Raw genomic sequence first — 22,063 nt, 5'->3', positions numbered from 1 at the left:
CTTTATACATGAATGAGACAGGCATATGAACAAACTAATGCGGTTGCTTCCATTACATCTAGTTTGGCCCAAAGCCGAGAGCTAGAAGAACTTCCCTAGACAACTAATACCACTGCTGAAAAATGAAGACACCACTTTGTAGGGTTGCCAACTTCTGAACTCCCATAGCTGGGCCTCTAACAACCATTTTATATGCACCAGTCACTGTGGGGGGGGGGGGATTAGTATTTCCATGAAAAGCATCATCCACTAATGTATACATCCAAAAAACCAATAATTAATGCATATTACAACACTGTTAGAGGCAAAACAACAACAACACCCAAGCAGGTCAGTTTTCTCCAAGCCAGTTTACAGCTTTAGCATTGTGATTGCTCTCCCACTTCCAGCTGTGCTAGAAGAGCCACATTGCAAGCAAGGTATGAATACAAAATTGCAGAGTGCATTCAAGGTGCCGCCATGATTATACTTGTGTTTGGGACTTTATGGGCTCTGGCTTTATTACACATTGGTTTTAGGCCTTGGGGCCATATCTTCACACTCTTATCCCCACGATACATGAATATTTGTTTGTTTGCTCAATTTTCTCATTAAACATAGAAACAGGATGGAAAACACAGACTAAGTCAAAAGCAGAACCAATTTCTTTACAACTAATTACATCATAAGCCCTATACAAAGGATAGCTAAAGAGTTATGAAAATGTTATTTATTTAAAATTATTTTTAAACCACATTTAAGTGTGGAACCCTCTCTTAAAATGCTTGCTTTGAAGATGTATTTTGTAATATCAGTAATTTTTGTTGACCTGCTACCCTATATCTCTGGGAAGCTTGATGATGGCTGTCAAATACAAGTGCAATCATCTTAAGTAAACTACTGTCAGGCAAAAGTCCCTCATATCAAATAGTTCCCACGATGCCTTCTTCTATTAGCTAGTCCCATAATAGCTCCATATTCATGCAGATTAAAATACGATTGCACTTCTATTTACTTTCATAGGTTATCTCTTTTCTAGTAATATATAAGTTGGATGTAAAACCTTGCATGCGAAATACTACCTTGAGAGTTACAATTAGCAAACTTTAAAGCAAGTTGCCATCTAATAAATAACACTAACAATTATTTGAACAATTCAGCCATCAAACTTGTAATCATCAAATGGGAAGAATACATGAGTTATAACCATGCTGAAAAGAGGATATAAACTTAGCAGCAATAAAAATAATATAAAAATACATCCTAATTTTGAACCGATTTATTAGGTCAAATTCTTATCATATTTACACTTTTGAAAATGCAGGAGCTGTGCTAATAGAGTGCTTTGAGCACTGGCACTGTTATTATGTGTAAATTATTGCAATATACATGCACAAACCCCATATGCCTATATATGTATCTCTAATATAATATCACGATGCATAAACATCTGTCCATATTATCCAAGTCTAGCAATTTATTAAATCAAATACTCATGGAGTCTTTAAAAAGGAGACATCTCTAGGGTAAAATAAAGTTTATTTCTAATTCTGCACACAACTTATATACATGTTCTAATATGTTAAAATGATCCTTTTAGCAACTGGAGATTGCTGAGTTACTAAAAACAGTAACCTGATTCTGATATACTACCCAAAACTAAAGCTTGAAAACGCAATATGTAAAAGCCAATAGAGCTTTGGCAAACTATCTAGAAGGTAGATTGTCCTAGAATGAATTTTTAGTTTCATTTTAGCTTATGACCCATCACTATAACAGTGATTAGATGCCAATAGAAAAATCCATTGTTGCATTTCCAAACAAATACCTGTTTCATCATTCCAAGTAACCAAGAATCTAAAGAAGGATTCAAAGACATTGTTAAGAGACACAGAATTGCCACCCCTGTGTTTATGCATCCTTATGTATAGAAATGACATCATATCATACTGTAAGGAGCAGACAGTGCAATGAAGTCACGTCACAGACTGTGTTGCAGAATACGTTATGAAGAACAGAGAGTAAACAGACATAGCAACCCTGTGTCTCCCATAATGTCTAGTTCTGCCCTTAGAGTTCTCTCCTTGGGAACTAAACTGGAGTAAGTTGACATTTATTCAAGCAATCAAAGTATTTAATTACTGTAAATCTTATGATAAATCTTTCAATTTCTCTCTTCATCAACAAAACTATGAAAACAATAGTGCTGTGATGTTTTGCCAAAATCACAGTTAACAATTATTATAACACAAATACCTGGTGCAATAATTCCGAAACGTTCATTCTAGAAGAAGCAACCAACACATGACACATCATGCTGCTGCTCAAAGCACAGGCTTATTAAATTACATGGCCTCAAACAAGCATTTCCCTGTTTTCATTTTTTTTTAAAAAAAAAAAAAGTAATTCTGTGCTAACTTGTTGTGGCTTGTGGCTTAAGGAAACAAATATGTACTGAACTGTACAAGCAGTATTTATTTATTTATTACAAATGCCATTATATGCCAACCCATAACAAATAGTTATCTGGGTGGCTTACATCTTAAAATGCAAGATTAAAATCCAACAATCATAATAAGACAACTTAATACAGCACAAAAACTGAAACAGCAGAGATGAAAAGGGAACTAGACAAGTTTCTCAGGCTACTACCCAGTCCCAATTAGACAGTGATGAAAAGGGAACTAGACAAGTTTCCAGGCTACTAGCAATCCCAGTTAAAAATCTTGCTTCCATGTTACAGATTCACTGAATTTTGCAGGACCATTTTCACAAGCAGTCCCATGTACACTGTATTGGAGTAATCCAAAGAGTAGACAGAGCATGGATAACAGAAGCAAGGCTATTTCTGTCTGAGTAGGGTCCCAAACTGATAAAACGTACTGCAACCCAGAGAAGCTACTTGAAACTCTGATGACAATACTAAACTACAACCCTGAACTGCAACACCTCCAATAACAGGTTGAATACAGCAAAACCCAGCAGAATGACCCACCAAATAACAGTATCTGAGCAGAATATCTAATGTAATTCACATAGACAAATGTGCAAAATTTTAAGCTTCTTTCCAATACTTGTGGATTATGGGGAAAACACCAGTCCCTTCCCTCAGGTGGTCTTCCTTTTACCAAGAATGCTGCTCTGCTAGTAAGATTTACCTCCAAGGAGCTGTGCTCTTGCATATGTTGTGTGAACACATATTACATGTGGTGGGCATCGAATAGATAGTGCCTTTATTGCTTAGATTCTTATAGCCACCCAATTATTGCCAGCTCAGATAAAACAATATCTGCAGAAATCCATGATCAATCCAATGACACTTTATTAAGTGGTCTGACTCTTTCTTCAATTTTCAAAACAAATTTAGGCACAAATAATATGGTACATACTCAGCAATTAAAGAACCCAATATATGGACTTCTTTTCTCCCCAGAAGCTGTTCTCAGAAACTAAAAAGAGCTAAGATTCCAACATCCCTGAAAGTAGAAGGGACAGTTGTTAAAGTACACCAAATTAAAATTAAAGATGTTTGTTTTCCTCATAGTAGTATTTCACATATTACATGATTATGCATACACCTGATCTTTTAAGTGTACATCTAAAGATGTAAACTAACCATGAAACAAACTTGCCTGCAACCCACCTGTAGACTCATCACACCAGGTACACTCATCAGAAAGCTTCCTGCAAGTTGGTTTGCCTCTAAATGATATTTAATATGGCCTTAACAAGGGCTTAAAACTGTATACATGTCCATTGAAATTGAATATAGAAGATTAAAACCACCACTATGCGGACTTCGGCTCACAGAATAGGTGTTTCCTTCTCATTCCCCTGCGGCCCCCACCCCACCCCCGAAATATCTAAACGTTGCCCTGTTCTCTGGGTCAGATTCTAAGGGTGTACAGGGGCTTGTATGAGGAGGGAGAATTGCCTCTTTCCACATGCTTCTGATGGAAGGTGTTCTACCGGGGGGCAGGTTTATTGGATACAACCTGTAAATCTGTATTATATAAAATCCATCTGTGTGTCTGTCTAGCACAGTATTGTCTACTCTCAAGCATCTTAGGCAGAAAAGGATCTTTCATTTGCTAACTGATCCTTTTAACTGAATATGTCACGGATTGAACATAGGCCCCTGTTTGAAGGCACATGTTGCAGCCACTTTGCTGAAGCCAAGCAGGTCTGGGTCTGTTCCCCAATGGGAAACCACCTGGGAACCCAGTGTACATTGTCTTAAGTTCAGTGGCATTGCTACTTAAAATATTTGGGGCACAGGCCCTTAGACACAATGAGTGCAAAATCTATGTGGAGTAATTTATATGTACAGATGAACATTTAGAAATAGTGACTAGAATGCAAATTTCACAGAAGGCAAGTCAAATAATTTCCAATCCAAATCAACCCAACTATATTAAATTAATTAGCACCCCAGCTCTAGATCACCCCACCTCCACCCTCTTCAATTAATTGACTCTAATTCCCAAGGAGATCGTGCTCTGTATCAATTCAGTTCCATTTCAATTAATTAGCACAATTCATTCATAAAGATGTATTAAATTAATTTATGTCCTCAAATTATTGTCCTACTCAGTAAACCAGATCCAAATCAATATACCCCAATTCATTACCTACCCAGATCTTGCTCAGATCAATTTCTCTACTTAATCCACTCATTTCCTCTCCACCTCATCACCAAAAAAGAACTGGACTACAGCAAACATCTCCCCATCTATATAGAAAAGCCTAAAGATTGCTCTTCAGACAAACAAAAGTCCCTTAAGAACAAAAGCCTACATGCAAAATAATTAAACGGGAGACAATCATGAATTCTTATAACAGACACATTTGCACACTACAAAATAGGCCTGAGTTAACTACTACCTGGCCAAATATATTTCATGGTGTCTAAAAGTGTGCCTTGATGAACACAGAATTACAGGGATTTGGGCACAAGAGCCCCAAAGGATCCTGAAGCCACTGGCCATGCACACACCACACTCTTTCCCCCTAAGTTTCCCTCACCAATGGCAGACACCACATAGAGTGTCATCACATGGAGGGAAATCGTGTTTCCTTACCATTGCTTCTCTGCCCATGCATTTGTCCCTAATTACTTCCTCTTCTGAAAGAGGAAGTAAACAACGTCAAGTGGCCCATTCAGTAGGCCATTTTGATCACTCTGCTTCTCGTGCACACAGCAGGAGATAGCGGCAATTTACGTCTTTAAAAGAAATCAGACTTATTGGGGGGGGGGTTTGTGGTGCGAAGAAGGCTAGAAGGGGCGGCAGGCACACAGGAGGCAGACAACGTCATGACAGAGACCCGCAAAAAATCATGAGTGCCCAGTAATGAGTGTGCAATAAAACCCCCTCTGATGGAGCTCATCAACAAAATAGAAAGGGGGGGGGGAGAAAGCAGTTTGCAGTGAATGCCAGGAAAACTATCTTAAGAGGAGGAGGAGAAGCAGCAGCAGCAACAAATAATGATGTTCTTCCCAACTACTTTTCCTGAGAAGAGCTATGCAAGTTTGGGAAGGGCTAGAGATGTGAAGGCCAGGGAAAAAAACCAGAAAAATTCAGGGAAACCCCCTGTTTTTTCTGGTTTTTTCTAAGCCTTTTTTAGTTTTTTCCATTTCAAAATGGATTATGGAATGTTTCATTCCAGCATGAAGAATAAAATGTTTAAGACAAGGAATTCATATATTTACTTCTGCAAATGATTTCTAAAAACTATGTACAGTATCAGATTACGATTTCTGTGCACCGAGACAAGCAAGTCCTAGGTTGCAAACTGAGTCTACAACTTTCAAATGCAAGAGCAAGATGCATTTCTGCCTCTAGGGGGCACTGCCACTGAGGAAGAGATTGAAACTGATAGAGAAAGCTATTGCCCAGAAAATGAGTCTCATTAAATTTCACGCATATTCATTGTGTCTTGGTCCCCCCCCCCTTTTTTTCTCTGTTCTTTTTATGGGAATGGGTGCTTTATGTCTGCTTGACACTGTGGAGGACTAGCAGAGATAATTTTCTTTGTTTCTAGTATTGATGGTTTCTTCTGTTTGTTTTTAAATAGTTTTTTTGCCTGCTCCTCATAAACTGGCAACACCAAAGAGGTTCTTTACAATCCAGGTGTTCCTTACAGTTCAGGAGCTTGTAGCTCCATTTGTTACACACACAAAAATTAAAAAAAAAGTAAATTCAATTTGTAGTAATTGCTTGAATACACTGTACTTTTAATATACCAAATGTGATAATTATATGCCAAACCAACCTGTACATAATTACATGTAATGTTCCTAAAGTAACAAAGTGACTTTCAATCTGTAAAAAGTGCTAATGTTGCTTACCCACCCACCCCCGTCAACTTTTTCTGAAACTTTGTTTTTTTCTAGGGGAAATGGGTTTTTCCCCATGGCTTCAACATTTCCAGAAAATTTTACATCTCTAGGAAGGGCAACAGCTGAGATATTCCAGAACACTTTGAAATGGGGATATTTGTTTCACCAAGCCCACTGCACGCCATAGACATGGGAGTTGCCAACAAAATACAGCATGCATTCAGCTCAGTGTGTACTCAAGTCTCTTTCCAGAGAGGACTTGCCTTTGCTCAAAGCCATGTGTTGACAACTGAGCTACAGAGAGAACATGTATCTCTGCTCCACATGCCTTGGCATGACCCTTGCTGCCCTGACACTTTCACTGGCCCCACACCCCAGAAGGTGGTGACTGATCGGCTGAACTCATGTTGTCACTACCATTTTAGAATGGATTCAAATTATGATGATGGGCAGCTGCCTTTGTTACAGCTGTATGGCAATTCTCACTGGCAGCAGTGGTGATTTGAAGTGCACAACCCCATTCAGGACTTGATGCAAAACAACCTCTCTGCCCTTCTGCTAGCGATGCCCCATTTGAGTTCCATAATGGAAAAAGATGATATATAAATGTAATACATGTTGTATCCAAAAAATATTCTCTATCATAGAGCTATGGGTAGCCTCTCTAATCTGTGGAGCTTTGGTATTATCCAACAAGTAACATGGAAAGTTGAAAATAGGCAGAAACACAATAAAGGATGATGCAACATCTAGTACAGTAAGTTGATAAATAAGGATTGGAACAACTAGGGATGTGCTCCGCTTCTAATCGGACCGGCGAATTAGAAGCGGAGCAGGGTGCTTTGCCTCCCCTTAAGGTGGAGGGGAAGAGGATTGGGGGGGGCGGAGCGTGGCAAAGAGGATCGAGGTGAAGGCGGATCCTTCGCCTCGATCCGGAGCTCCGCCGGAAAGGTAAGTGGGGTTTACCGGGCCCTGCTGCTGTCGCTGTCACCCATGCGGCGACAGGGGCAGGGCCCGGTAAACCCCCCCTCCTCTCCCTTACCTGCCTCCGTCCGCGGTCCCTTGGCTTCTTCAACTGAGCCCTCGGTTCAACCAGGAAGTCTAAGCCACACTTGCGGCCCAGACTTCCTGGTTGAACCGAGGGCTCAGTTGAAGAAGCCAAGGGACCGCGGACGGAGGCAGGTAAGGCCCCCCTCCCCCTTGGTCCCTTACCGGGCTCTGCCGCCATCGCCGCACGGGCGGCGACAGCGGCAGGGCTCGGTAAACCCCCCCCCCCGCCCTCCTCTCCCGGCCTTACCTGGCACCACTCCCCTCCACTGCGGAGCTCCAATTCGGAGCCGGAGCCGGAGCTCCGCGGCGAAGAGGAGCAGAGTATGGGCAGATCAGCCCACGGGGCGGAGCGGGGGGTCCGTGCACACCCCTAGGAACAACTATACTATACCAGTTTCAGTTGTCACAGACGGTGCCCAAGTTGGTCATGGAACCGACCAGAGGGGAGGCAACCCTGGACTTAATCCTAAAAGTCATCATCCAGGGCCTAGTGCAAAATGTAAATGTTGTTGACAGTGACCACAGTGCTATGTACTAAACTTATATTTAAGTAGGAAACTGCCCAGGAAATCCAAAACAGTCATATTTGACTTCAAAAGAGGAAACTTCTCTGAAATGAGGGAACTGGTGAAAAGGAAGTTGAAAGTGCAAGTCAAGAGGGTTAAATCCCTTCAAAATGTGTGGAAGTTATTCAAAACCACAATAACAGAAGCTCAGCTAAAATGTATACCACAGGTTAGGAAAGGTAGCACCAAGTTCAAGAGGTCAATGATTAACTAGCAGTGTCAAGGAAGTTATTATAGAAAAGAGGGCTTCCTTCAGAAAATGGAAGTCCTGCCCAAGTGAGAAAAATAAAAGCCAGCACAAGCTTGCACAAATAATAGTAATAATAATTTATTTCTTACCTGCCTCTCCGATTGGATCGAGGTAGGGAACAACAAGCATAACATTCACTACAAGATGTGGTGTTGGCTACCAATTTGGATGGCTTTAAAAGGGGGTTGGATAAATTCCTGGAGGAGAAGGCTATCAATGACTAGTATCCCTGACGGTTATGTGCTACCTCCAGTATTCGAGACAGTAAGCCTGTGTGCTCTAGTTGTTGGAGTAGATGGGTGAGAGGTGCTGGTGCACCATGTCCTGCTTGTGGTTCCCTGGCTGACAACTGGTTGGCCACTGTGTGAACAAAGTGATGGACTAGCTGGACCCTTGGTCTGATCCAGCATGGCTCTTATGTTCTAATGGGGTGAGGATATCCAAGTTCATCTGAATAACTGATGCAATTTAAGTAAGGATGGAAACATTATAAGTTCATGGGCTAGGATGCTGGCACTGGCATAAAAAGAATGATGTGTGCTTGCTGTTCTGGTGGAATAAGGGGAAATTATTTATTTATTTATTACATTTCTATACCGCCCAATAGCCGAAGCTCTCTGGGCGGTTCACAAAAATTAAAACCATCATAAAACAACCAACAGGTTAAAAGCACAAATACGAAATACAATATAAAAAGCACAATCAGAATAAAAAACCACGCAGCAAAATTGATATAAAATTAAAATACAGAGTTAAAACAATAAAATTTAAATTTAAGTTAAAATTAAGTGTTAAAATACTGAGTGAATAAAAAGGTCTTCAGCTGGCGACGAAAGGAGTAACAGTGTAGGCGCCAGGCGGACCTCTCTGGGGAGCTCATTCCACAACCGGAGTGCCACAGCGGAGAATGCCCTCCTCCTAGTAGCCACCTGCCTCATTTCCTTTGGCAGGGGCTCACGGAGAAGGGCCCCTGTAGATGATCTTAAGGTCCGGGCAGGTACATATGGGAGGAGGCATTCCTTCAAATAACCTGGCCCCAAACCGTTTAGGGCTTTAAATGTCAATACCAGCACTTTGAATCGGGCCCAGACCTGGACTGGCAGCCAATGAAGTTGTAAAAGGATTGGCGTAATATGATCTCGCCGGCCAGTCCCTGTTAGTAAACGGGCTGCCCTGTTTTGTACCAGTTGAAGCTTCCGGACCGTTTTCAAAGGCAGCCCCACGTATAACGCATTGCAGTAATCCAAACGAGAGGTTATCAGAGCATGGATAACTGTAGCTAGGCTATCTCTGTTCAGATAAGGGCGTAGTTGGTATATCAACCTAAGCTGATAAAAGGTGCTCTTTGCCACTGAGTTCACCTGTGCCTCAAGTGACAGTTCTGGATCGAAGAGCACCCCCAAACTACGGACCCGATCCTTTAGGGAGAGTGCAACCCCATCCAGGACAGGGCAAACATCACCTCGCCGGACAGATGAACCACCCGCTAACAGTACCTCCGTCTTGTCTGGATTGAGTCTCAGTTTGTTAGCCCTCATCCAGTCCATTACCGTGCCCAGGCACTGGTTCAGAACAGTCACTGCCTCACCTGGGTTTGATGAAAAGGAAAGGTAGAGCTGGGTATCATCCGCATATTGATGACACCTCAGTCCACATCTCCGGATAACCTCCCCCAGCGGCTTCATGTATATGTTAAACAGCATAGGGAATAAGATAGAGCCCTGCGGAACCCCATGGCTTAGGAGCCACGGCACAGAGCAATAATCCCACAACACCACCTTCTGGAATCAGCCATCCAAGTAGGAGCGGAACCACTGCAACGCAGTACCTCCAACTCCCAGCTCAGACAACCTATCCAGAAGGATACCATGGTCAATGGTATCGAAGGCCGCTGAGAGGTCCAGGAGAACCAACAGGGTCGCACTCCCCCTGTCTCTCTCCCGACAGAGGTCATCCCACAGGGTGACCAAGGCAGTTTCCGTTCCAAAACCAGGCCTGAAACCCGACTGAAATGGATCTAGATAATCCGTTTCATTCAAGAGTGCCTGGAGTTACTTATTTCACTTTCATTCATGTTGACACTGCTATCTTCAGAATCACAGCTTTCCAATTCCCACAGAAAAGTTAGGGCTAGATAGTAATCATACATAATTAAATGATAGCTCTGTTACAGATATCACTGTCATTTATGTTTAACTGTACATCGAACTAACCACACAAATCAAATTTTGCATCCCTAGCCAGTATGGTCTCAATAAAATGCTGCATTTACTATTAGTTCTCTCTCTTTTTCATTTAGATGGATTTTTTTTAGTGTAATGTACAGTAGCTCCAAATCTATATAATGTAGTTTTGTATTTGTGTTTTTAACCTGTTGGTTGTTTTATTATGGTTTTAATAAACCATAATAAAGTCCAGAGAGCCACAGGCTATTGGGCAGTATAAAAATGTAATAAATAAATAAATAAATGTAGTTTCATTGAAATATTCAGTAGTTGTGCTTCTTACAAAAGTTGCTTGTCTGGAAACTTAAGCATGTAAACTTGCAATACAACATCATATAAGTTACAGTTGTGCCTTTAGCACTGTGACCAATGGAATCATGAATACATCCAGTAATGTTTGTAATGCAGGATGATCGTCATACAATCAAATAGCATTGCTCACTTAGCTCGGATTACATTCACAACAGCTAGGGAATGCGAGTTTGGTACAAAAGTAGCAAGACACCCTTTTCAATTACTTCTAAAATATTTTTAAAAATCACTGTACCTAGATAGAAATAAATGCTTAGCCAAAAAAAAAAGTGCTTGAGGGTCAGTTTATACTCCTATCAGTCACAACAAACATACATAGTAATTCATTCTTCCCTTTCCCCGTTTGTACTCCATTGGGAAAAAGTTAAAAGTAAACACTTTTTTAAACAGAAGATGAATTGGGATAGGTAAAGAGAGCAGAAATAAAGGGAAATTAATATTTCTGTTATCTAATATAAACTGGTTTCTTTACAAATTGCTTCCGGAGAGCTTTCAAGAATCCTTCTGGGTCAGTAAGATAGGTCGGTTTCATTGCTCAAGCACAGAAGTAAATTTACTTGAAAAGCTTCATTTATCTGAACCAACAGAAGCATAGATAATTAAGAGCAGAAATAAAGCTCTGCTGCAACCACACCAAAGACTTAGATAAACCAGTCAGATCACAAGAAGGAAGCCTATGGGATAAAACCCCAAAAGATTAAAAATCTGAATCATTGGGAAAAATATACAAACACACACACACACACACACCCATGGAAAGCTTTATTCCCCCACCCACCCACCCACCCACCCTAAAAAGATCATATTTCTCTGCCATCAATCAGAATTAAGCTGCTTATGGATGCGTAGCAATTCGGTACATGCAGTTGCTAGTAGCAACAGGGCACACAATTGTACAGCTCCCCTCCTCAGCAACAGCAGCAAAAAGGAGGAGTGACCAAAGAGGGGCAACAGCAGATGGGACAGCAGAAAGAACAGGGAAATGAGAAGAGGCAAGTGAAAGGGCAATGATAGCAGCAGGAAGAGATGGAGACAGTAACGGGAGCAGAAGGGGCAGAAAGGCTGGGCCAGAAGGAGCAGGGACCCCATGATCACACAGCAGGAGTTTAAAAGGAAAATAAAACAAAAGGCAGGAGAGGGAGAGAGAAGAAGGGGGAAGAAAAGTTTCAGGAGCTGGAGCATAGTGACAGCAGCAGCAGGAAGTTCAAGTGACCTGATCAACAGAACAAAGTTAACAGAAGCAAGTGTCTCCTAGACTTAACACTCCTGCCCATTCAAAAATCAACAAGGCCACTACGCTTAACCTCGATTCCCCAAAGTGATATGTAACAGCTGTCTCATCACCAATCCCATTCCCTGCAGAAGCCCCACTAATGCTCAATGGCAAGCAAGTACTGCACAGGCTGTTGAGAACTTGGCAGCCAGCGTTGCAGCTCGCACCTGTGCGTGTTTGCAGAAATTTGGGCCTGTATATTCATTTGTACACCGGCATGTGTCTTGCTGAGCTATGAATAAAATGACCAAGCAAAGGGGTTCCAAGGGACGGTGAGAGAACTCAAAACACATCGGCATGCACGCACATGTGCATCTCTACAACCAGCTGGAGAGGCCACGCCATCCAAATCAACCTGCGAGTAGAACTTCATGCAGTGCACAGGAGAACCTTCTGCTGCCAACAAGCTTCCACGAGCGCATGCACGTCTGTCAGCAAGTAGGCACTTCTTGCCCTCGTGCACTTGTTTGTGACCACCTTGGATATGCACTTGTGCACACAAGAACGTCTGTCAGCCCGTGTGCGTTGCAGCGGCTCTCCATCTTGCTTCCCCTCCAAGTCTCACGAGCAGACACACAACCCACCGACTCCTTCTTTACCTTGCCCTTAACCCAGGAGCGAAGGGGAGGAGACGCTAGTAAGGGCGCGGGGAGGGGGGGCACACACACACACACACACCAGAGGGCGGGGTCCAGCCCAGCCCAGAGCCGGAGGAGAAAGACAGACCAGCGAGCAGGTGAGGGAGCCAACGGGGCCGGGGAGGGGGGAGGCCAGAGAAGAAGGGCCCGGCGGCGTCCGCTTCTTACCTGGTCTGCGGAGTAGCATTCTGCAGCAGGAGCACGGCAGGGGCGGGGCCTCTATAATCCCAGGGGGGCGGCGGGAGCGCTCGAGGAGCCTGGCGGCGGCCCCCAAGTTCCTAAACTTCCCATGGCCGCTGCGCAGCGGCGGGGGCCCGGAGCATCCGCGGGCGCAGCTCCAGCCGCCGCCGCTGCTGCCTCGGCCGCCCCTTCCTAGTCGCGCTGCTGTAGCCGCCGCTGCAGCTTCCGCTTTGTTGTGCTGCCGCCGGGCTGTCTCTTGCTGGCGCTCCCTGTCGGGCTGCGGCAGGGCCGCCGCCGCCGCTTCGCATGTGCTTGGGGAGGGCCGGCCAGGCAGCGGGCTGGGAAGGTGGCACTTGCCGCGGGGAGGAGAAGCTTAGGCAGAGTGGCGGCGGCGGCGGCGGCTCCTGGAGGGAAGGCGAGGTGACGGGCTGTAGCGGCGGCCGCAGCCTCCGCCGCTGCTCTAGGTATGAGCCGGCTCTGCGGCTGGGGCCTATTAATTCCCCCGGCCTCTGAGAAACTGCTTAGGATCGGGGCTGTCACATCCAGCCCATCTGCTGCAATCATAATCAGTCTCAACTGAATGGCTCTGACAAATCTGTGCCTGCAGCAGGGGTTAGGGAAGTCAGTGTGAGGGAGAGAGGGAGGGGGAGTGGGGGGAGATGCGGGGAGGGTGGGGGTGGGGGTGGGAGGCTATCAGCGAAAAACTGCCATTGTGTGCTGGGAACTAGGGTGCCTGGAAAGCAAGAGAGGCAGCATCAGGAAAAGAGACTGCAGGAGAGAAAGCAGAACTCCCCCCCTCACCCCAATATACACTCACATTACCAACACACACACACACACCTCTGCCCACAGGTCCCTCTGGCAAAATATCGCTTTTTAATCAATTAAATCAACAATTCCAGCACCTTAACCTGGTTTCTCAGTTGGCTCTGAAGGGCTAAGCTGGCTTCAAAGATGTCAACTCTTCTTTTTCTCACCAGGGAGAAGGAACCCCCCTCAAACTTGGAGTAGTAACTGACATAGTGTAGTTAGGTTCATGTTTCCAACTTAGCTGGGCATGAGCCTTACAAGAAATAGCAGTAAAAGGACCAAAGGAAGCTTGCCGTGGCAATATGATCTGTGGATTTACTATAGAGTTTTGAAATATTAAGGAAGTTGAAGTTGCTATTTGGAAATTGGCTCACTGAAAATAAATGGCTTTTTCATCCATATTTAGTGTAATCCTATGTATATTTACTATAAGAAAACCAGGATAAGTGTGCACGCAATTGCAGTTTTAGGATATATAGGATGGGTCTACTGATGTATGCTGGGTTTTGTTTGTTTGTTTTGGAAATCATACACAGTGTGCTCCATTTCTGTAACAAAATTTTAGTTGGAACAAGTTTGTACTTTGAACAGAGTGAGCTCATTTCCCACCTGCAGGCAGGCGAGGAAGCAAATAAGTGCGCATGCACACACGCACACACACACACACACACACACACACACTTGTTAAACCACCTCAGATTCTCTTTTGTGGAGAGGGGCATGGAGGAAATGGTCTAATCCGTACACTGATTACAGTGACCCTTATACTCCTTTGGACTTTGGGAAAGTTTCAGGAAAAGCAAGTTCTACAAGTGGAGGGTAGTTTCAGAACTGGTATTTAAATGTGGTGCAGAGGTAATCTTCTCAAAAGGCCATCTAAGAAGACTAAGGCTCCTGCCTGGAGCAATGGTATAGTAGTGTACCTACAGCTGCAACATCCTGCATGAGGAAGGATACAACTGAAGTTCAGCACTTGAGTCTTGTGTCTTTAGTAAGAGTCCCTAGGATACTTCTGCAAGCAGGCTTCGCAGTAGTGTATTCATAACATTCCTGGCAAATGCAGTTTTCCTGGGTTCCTGACACCATTCTAAAGACATAGTAGTCCCAGTAAACAGTGATACAAATTAATAACTTAAAATGATTGCTTAGAATGATAGGGTAGAAATGACTTCAGATCTAGTCCAACCCATTGTCAATGCTGGGAATCCTCTGATAAGTGGCCGTCCTACTCCTGATTAAAAACCTCTAATGAAGGAAAGTTTACCACCTTCCAAGGCAGTCTATTCCACTATCAAACAACTTGTACCATCAGGAAGTTCTTCCTAATATTTAGTCTAAAATATTTTTTCTTGTAATTTGAAGCCCCTTTCTTGTGACTTGAAGCCTAGCCTCTGGAGCAACAGAAAACACATTTGCTCCATTATTTATATAACAGCCCTTCGTATATTTGAAGATACCTATCATTATCTCTTAATAATCTGTTCTCCAGGCTAAAAATATTCAACTTCACCTCTTTCCTCATAGGACTGGGTCCATCTACCGAATGCCAGTTTAAACTGGAAAGTTGAAGCAACCTCTTGTAATCACTGACAAAGTTAAATTTCTTGAAAGAGGGCAATGGGGAGAGGCAAGATTGTGCAGAAATTGGGAAAGCAGAGGCATCTGGGCCTGATCATGTTCCTAATTATATCAGTAGGACCTAAAACTTAGAATGGGGCCAAACTTAAAATGGCCCTAATTGGGGCTTGATCCAAATCAAGAAAGATGAAGTGGGAAGATACAAATCACAGGAAGAGGAAGGACAGAGACCTCCAGATACACAAGACAAAACTGGACCCAATGAAGATTGGCCCTGAAAAGACTGTTTGTATTGGGAGGGACACCTTGACTGACACCAGTGAAGGCTTCTCTCCCAGTGCAAATAGCAGCATAGAGTGGGTATGAGTGACTTTCAGGAAAAAGATTTAAACTCTTCATACCTCCTGTGATTTTGATTTTAAAACTGTACACGTTGTTTGCATTTGCACGATTAATGTCATGTCTTGCTTGGACTTATGTTCTCCATTACATGTGAACAAATAAAACAAATATGATTGCATCAATATTCTTTTTGTGCTGTGTTCTACTGATGTGAATATGTACTCCTGTGAAGTGACAAAAATACCAAAGAAAAAGAATCTTGATAAAACTATGTGCAATTACATCAAGATAGCTTTTGGACTATTTTATCAATGCACGTGTGGACATCAAAAATTGGAGTGGGAAACAACTTTTGTACATATTTACACAGATTCATACAACAACTAGCTAACTAAAAGTAAACACAGAAGCTATTAACAAGAAGCAGTGAAGAAGTTTTGAGAAGTAACAGCTTATTATGTAGTGACAAATGCAATATGTGCAAAATCCTAAGAACTTTAGAGAAAATTTCATGTTTATACATATTCATCATGCAGAAAAATAGGAAAGATATTAAATCCAGGCAGATCTTTGGGTCTACAGATTTAGAGAAAAGCATGAAAAGTATGGCAGTATTTTAGTAAAAGACTCCCTATTTTCACCAATTAGGAGGGCAGGATACCACTTGCTGGAGAAATATTTGATGCAGGCAAGTGGAGTGAGCTGGAATTGAGAAAAGAATATAAAATAAGGAAGATAATCCAAATTAGATGACAGAAACATAGTTACTAAACTATAAGGAAGGAAGTAGAGTAATCCAAGGCCTAATTCAACAGAGCACTTAAGCATAAATCTAGTTTTAGTGTGCAATCCTATGCACATTGAGACAGAAAAGAATCCTAAAAGCACCCTTAATCACACAAATAGTCTCTTCCCACCTAACTCTGCAAAAAGAAGTTTTTACAAAATCACAATGAAGCCATACACATGCTTAAGTGACTAGCTGACTTATAACTGCAGTGTATAGTTTCCCTTGTCCTCAGTCAGTAAACATCCATGTTCATAATTGAAGGCACCGTACATTAAACGTCTGACATAATAAAAATATCATTAGAATAAAGTGTTATCATTCATATCTACAGCCATTGCTTCTGTTGTGACCTTGCACATTACAAGCCAATTAGACTAACATTGATTTTGGGCACAATAGTGGAAAAGCTGATATGCAACTCAATTAATGCAGCTTTATAAAGAGGGAAGTATAGTTGCATTCAGTCAGAACATCAGTTTTTAAAATAAATCACCAGTATGAATTATATAATTGTACTTCAGGGGGAAGGAATGGGGTTGATTCTGCTAAAGAGCCATGTAAAAGTTGTTGCTTTGATTTTCAGAGTAAATAGTGTACTGTTTTCTTCCAAATGAACTAGCTAGTAACAAAGGCAAAAACTGTGTAAATCCCTTATTCATCTTTATGCAACCATTTACATGAGTGAAGAGCTTTGGCTAAGAATCAAATGAAATTATACATACAAAACAAAAATATCCTTTAAAATTTTTGTTTTAGCATAACAAATACTATTTTATATACTTGCTATCATCTCTGAAGAAATCCATTTCAATAATGTTTACATAGATGTATGGTATACATGTATGGATTTCCCCCCTTGAGCAAGGCTGTTCAAATGTATTCCTGATGTCATTTTTAAGATACATAAATAACAAATCATCTCTAAGGGATGGAACACAAACATTTCTACCATTACAATATAAATAGCCAGTTCTAATTATTGCAGGGGTCATGAATGAAAAACAAAAACAGTGTACAAGTCCAATACAATGATATGAAATTTTTCTCAGTTTTGCCCTCTCCCTAACAATGTATAGGAGAGAGAGAGAAAAAACTTAAGAAAATGTTTAACTGTAATTTCTGTGTTACAATTAGTGTGTGTGTGTGTGTGTGTGTATGCAATCATTTACATATCTCACAGTGTGGTTGACTATGTACAGGGTCCCAAGTCTCTACTAGGTAAGTATTTCTATGCCCTATTTTGGGTCATTCAGGTGTACTGGGGACAGAGAAGAATGGAATGGAGGAAACCTTTGGTTCAGAACTGGGCTCATGAACAGCCTGTCCATTTCCTATTGGATGGGAGGGCAAACATTTATCTCGGTATGGACCTTTGGCTTCCCAAATGAGGAAGGAGACAGATAAATGTTTGCTAGGATGAATAAGCCTTGGTCAAGTCATGGAACAACAGGCCAGTATGAAGAATGTACCAAGTTGGATACTTTCCTTAGAGTGGATTTCATTGGATTAAATGGGACTTGCTTATGAGTGGGAATATAGGGAATTGTTCTGTTAAATGTTTTTCATCTATCTTTGAACAGTAGGAAGCCTTTAGGATGATGTAATTTAGGGTTTAGTAATATACTTGCTTTATTGGTAGCTGCTTGTTTATTTTATTTGCCAATTGCTTCTTTTAGTTAACTAGTCTTGTGTAAATTGGTATCTTCATATCCCCATTGTACTGTCTTCACTCTAACATTAATTTTCTATTGTTTCTAGATTTACAGTTTGACATGTTGACTTCTTTTCAGCTAATCCTTACATGTATCTCATATCGTTCTTCTGGTTTTTATTTACTGCTCCCTTATATTTCAAGTGTGCGTGCATTTGTGTGTGTGTGTGTGTGTGTGTGTGTGTATGTATGTATGTATGTGTCTTACAAGTAGCCAAGGCACATCCCATAGGACTGCACTGTTAATAGATCAGAAGGTATTAGGATTAGGACATTTGCTGTATTTTACATCAGCAGCAGTTTCTAGGAATGCTGTAGTGGGTAATATCTTCAATGGTGTGACAAAATCAGAATCTAATAAAAGGGTGGAAATTAATGTTTTTTCTATTGGGTTTTCAAGGCTGGGCATTGCTTACATTTTAACATTATTTAGACTTTTTCTTTTTAAATTTACTGAGGACTAGAAATGTTTTTAGGTCCTCACAGAGCCAATTTGTATTACAATACATTTACATATTTGTTTGATATTTTGATTTGAATGATCTTATTCAGTAATGAATCCCTAAGCTCGATCACATTTTTAGATTTGCATGTAATCCAATATTGTCCCCCATCAAAAAAAAGAGCCATCGTTCCTTTCTGTCGACCTATGCTTCACTCATGCAGTGATACAGTTGTATATACATGCTGTGCAAACTGCCCTCTGACTGAACTGTGGACTATAGTTAAAGAGATCCAGACAATAACCATCTGCCTTACACAGATGGGATCAGGTAAAATCAAATCCCAACGTGTTGTTGTTTTTTCCTAATCCTTAATACCTTTCAAAGTTGTAAGCCCATCTGAATACAAAAAAGAGTTCCTTTTTAAGAATGAAAGCACTGAAAGCAAAGACACAAACTTCCCAAGATTACATATTAAATTTTTAATTAGAAAATTGAGGACTAATATACTCCGGTCTGTTCAAGTATTTTAGTTAGAACAAACATCCACATGTCTAGTAGGTTATCTGCTTTCTTCCCTGCAGGAGTTGGCTCTTCAGTTTAGTAGGGGACATTTGAGATCTTTATTCCATGAAATAACTATAAAGAATATATTTTGCTCATGTCTGACATGCATCTGCTCAATAAGACTCTTAGATTATTACATTTTAGTGAACCATGTAGATGAGAGGAACTCAATTTTCTAAGCATGAATATAATGGAGCTTTCCCCCCTGCTATATTCTTTAAAATCATCTTATAAACCTACACTTTTAAATGTGATATACATCCACTATCATCTAACAATATAGTAATTAAATGTATTAAATAGCTTTTAAAATAGCCTGTGTAAACAGTTCCCCCTCCTTGCCTGGCAAGGCTTACACAAGTAACACTAGCAGGAATAACAGGGGACTGAAACGTACATACTACAATCAGCTCTTTTAAGATTATAGTTGGTTTCCATTCACTTATAGAGCAACCTTATTCTCCAGTTCCACTGGCTGGCAGAGATTAGGAGAAGGTGGACAAGTTCTTCCATTGGTGGAGAAGAGCTCCACCAGCAAGGGTGTCACAGCCACTCGGAGGTTTCTGTGGAGAGATTCTTGGATGTAAATCTATGACTAGCAGGCTTCCTGCAGAGGGCAGCATGACTGTCCAGAGAAATAATATGGGGAGGGAGGGGAAGTCTATGACTTGTAACTACAGATGTTGACTTGACTATCTGCAGTCTTTATACAACTCAACTCCTCTCCCCATTACATGGTGCTAAAGAAAAGCAATGAGAAGCAATGGTGGGCTGTGCCTGTAGGCAATTTATTGTATTGTATGGGGTTATACATTGCAGAACTAACTTCTAACAATTTGTCCATTTAACAATAATAGAATAAGGCACTAGAAAGACATACAGCTTCAATTTGAACAACAATACTATAGGACTCTAAACTAATTTTTTAAAAAAACAACAACAACTTTAGGCTGAATTTCATATCTTTTACACAGAATCTGCCTTGGATGTGGTGAATGTCAGACAAAAGGTCTGAAACCAGACAGACTTTTTGTTAATGCTTGTCTGTCCACAACACAAAGGAAAATATAATACAAACTGGATTATTCTTTAAACAAAAATTGGAGTTTTTGATAGTCTTGGCCAAAATCCTCAATAGCTTCTTTTATCAATTTCTCCTTGGGATAGTATATCTTCAACTTTTCTCTATGGACACTCAACAAACATAAGCTAGACAATTGAGCTTTACTCATGGAGGAATGTAGCCACATCTTCAGCCTGTGCAAAGTGCTAAAAGATCATTCAATTGTGCATGTTATAACTGGGAGGGAAAGTGTTGTTAGGATGGCCATTTTACTAGCAGGGACCAGTGATCCAATAGTTCATTAAGGGTCATGTTGCATATGTCATGAAATGATGGGTATATTTCTTTGACATGTCTTCTTGCCCACAACTCATACCAACTAACAGATTCATCCTCAAAGTTTTCAAATTTGTAAAGTTCCTGAATCCAATTGGCATGGCCTTGAAAGACTTTTTTTCAGTGTGGCACATCTAAGATGGATGTAGTTTCAGCAAACTGTAAGCAAGTTAGTTTTCATCACTGAAATGAGTCCTCAGTGAAATAATAAGTGAATATAGGTAAGGAATGTAGATGGACCACTGGTAGAACTCTACTGTGGATTAGTTGGTATGATTTGCATGGTTTTTCTATTGTATGATTTGTCTAGGTGCTTAAGTTCTACATCCATTTCATCTGCCAGTTACTTGCACTTCTCTATTATTGTATTAAAGGTCACCTTACTAGCTTCCTTGTTGTTGTTGTTGTTGTTTATTCATTCAGTCATTTCTGACTCTTCGTGACTTCATGGACCAGCCCACGCCAGAGCTTTCTGTCGGCCGTTGCCACCCCTAGCTCCCCCAAGGTCAAGTCTGTCACCTCCAGAATATCATCCATCCATCTTGCCCTTGGTCGGCCCCTCTTCCTTTTGCCTTCCACTTTCCTAATGGAACAGCTTCCTTGTACTGTTCCATTATTTCCAGCAATTCTTGTATATGTGTTTTCATTTCCATTACACCTAACTTCAAAGACTCCAGAGCTTTGGTGACTGCTCTAGCATCGAAGAATATTTGGTTATGATCACAAGACAAATAATAAAAATTGATGGCCTTGATGCAAACAACAACTGGTACGAAAGGTACATTGCTTGATCCTGCTAATTGCTTGAGTTGCAAGCAATTCTTCTGCAAACACATGGATACTCTTGTATTTTGGGGTTCATCATTTTCACATAGCATTGACATGTTGGGTATTAGATGTCATCTGTGCTCTCACAGAAAATAATGATGATGGCTTTAATTGTGCCAACTTTCACAACAGTATCTTTCCTCAAAATCTGGCCACACAACTTTATTAATGTATTCTGCATTCTTGCAAATAATGTACTTAAACACTGCTTGACCCAGTTCCATTTTTTTAAAAAAAAATATTTCATGACCTAACTCAACACAAAACTGTAAAAGGTCTATCATATGCCTGTGGTACTGGTCTTAACATGAAGAGCAAGGCCATATGAGCCACAATGCACAGTGGTTAATATTATAGAGTAATAAGGGACTTATTAACTTGCTGTTCAATTGACAATCTTTTCCTGTTCATGACAGAAAGGAAGTTAGAAGCATCTTCACGTGAATCACAGTGCCATCCACTTTCTGAGTGCTCTCCTGCAGTTTCAGTGAAGTCTTTGGTACAAAATTTGGTAATGAATGTGCCTGCACCCCTTGTATTGCTGGTTGAGGAAATAAAATGCAATAACTGCATGTAGGCCCTTTCAAAACAGCAGGTATGCTAACTAAGGAGAATATGAAAGCAATACATGGTGAAATATTCTTGGACCCTTACTATTATGTCTGAAAACCACAACTTTTTGTAGGGGTCCAGCATTATGTAAGACATCTGATAGAGCATTTGCTTTCAATATGTGGTTCCCTATAACCAACTTGAGCTGTCATGCAAGTTGTACAGTACTG

The 22,063-nt window shown here is 41.2% G+C and overlaps 1 protein-coding gene across 3 annotated transcripts in view; it reads right to left on the bottom strand.

The window, feature by feature from the left end:
* Positions 1-22,063, bottom strand: part of NCKAP5 (NCK associated protein 5) — a 640,533-nt gene that overhangs the window by 398,362 nt on the left and 220,108 nt on the right. Inside the window, exon 1 of one of the 3 annotated variants that reach the window (XM_063116608.1) lies at positions 12,802-12,893. The exons of the other annotated variants lie outside the window; for them this stretch is intronic. The gene's annotated coding sequence lies outside the window, so the exon portion shown is untranslated. Of the gene's footprint in view, positions 1-12,801; positions 12,894-22,063 lie in introns of those variants that run through there. 3 annotated transcript variants of the gene reach the window in all.

Source organism: Elgaria multicarinata, chromosome 2 (assembly GCF_023053635.1).
Source record: "Elgaria multicarinata webbii isolate HBS135686 ecotype San Diego chromosome 2, rElgMul1.1.pri, whole genome shotgun sequence".
Taxonomy (NCBI): Eukaryota; Metazoa; Chordata; class Lepidosauria; order Squamata; family Anguidae; genus Elgaria; species Elgaria multicarinata.
This window is presented reverse-complemented; position numbering and strand designations above follow the sequence as displayed.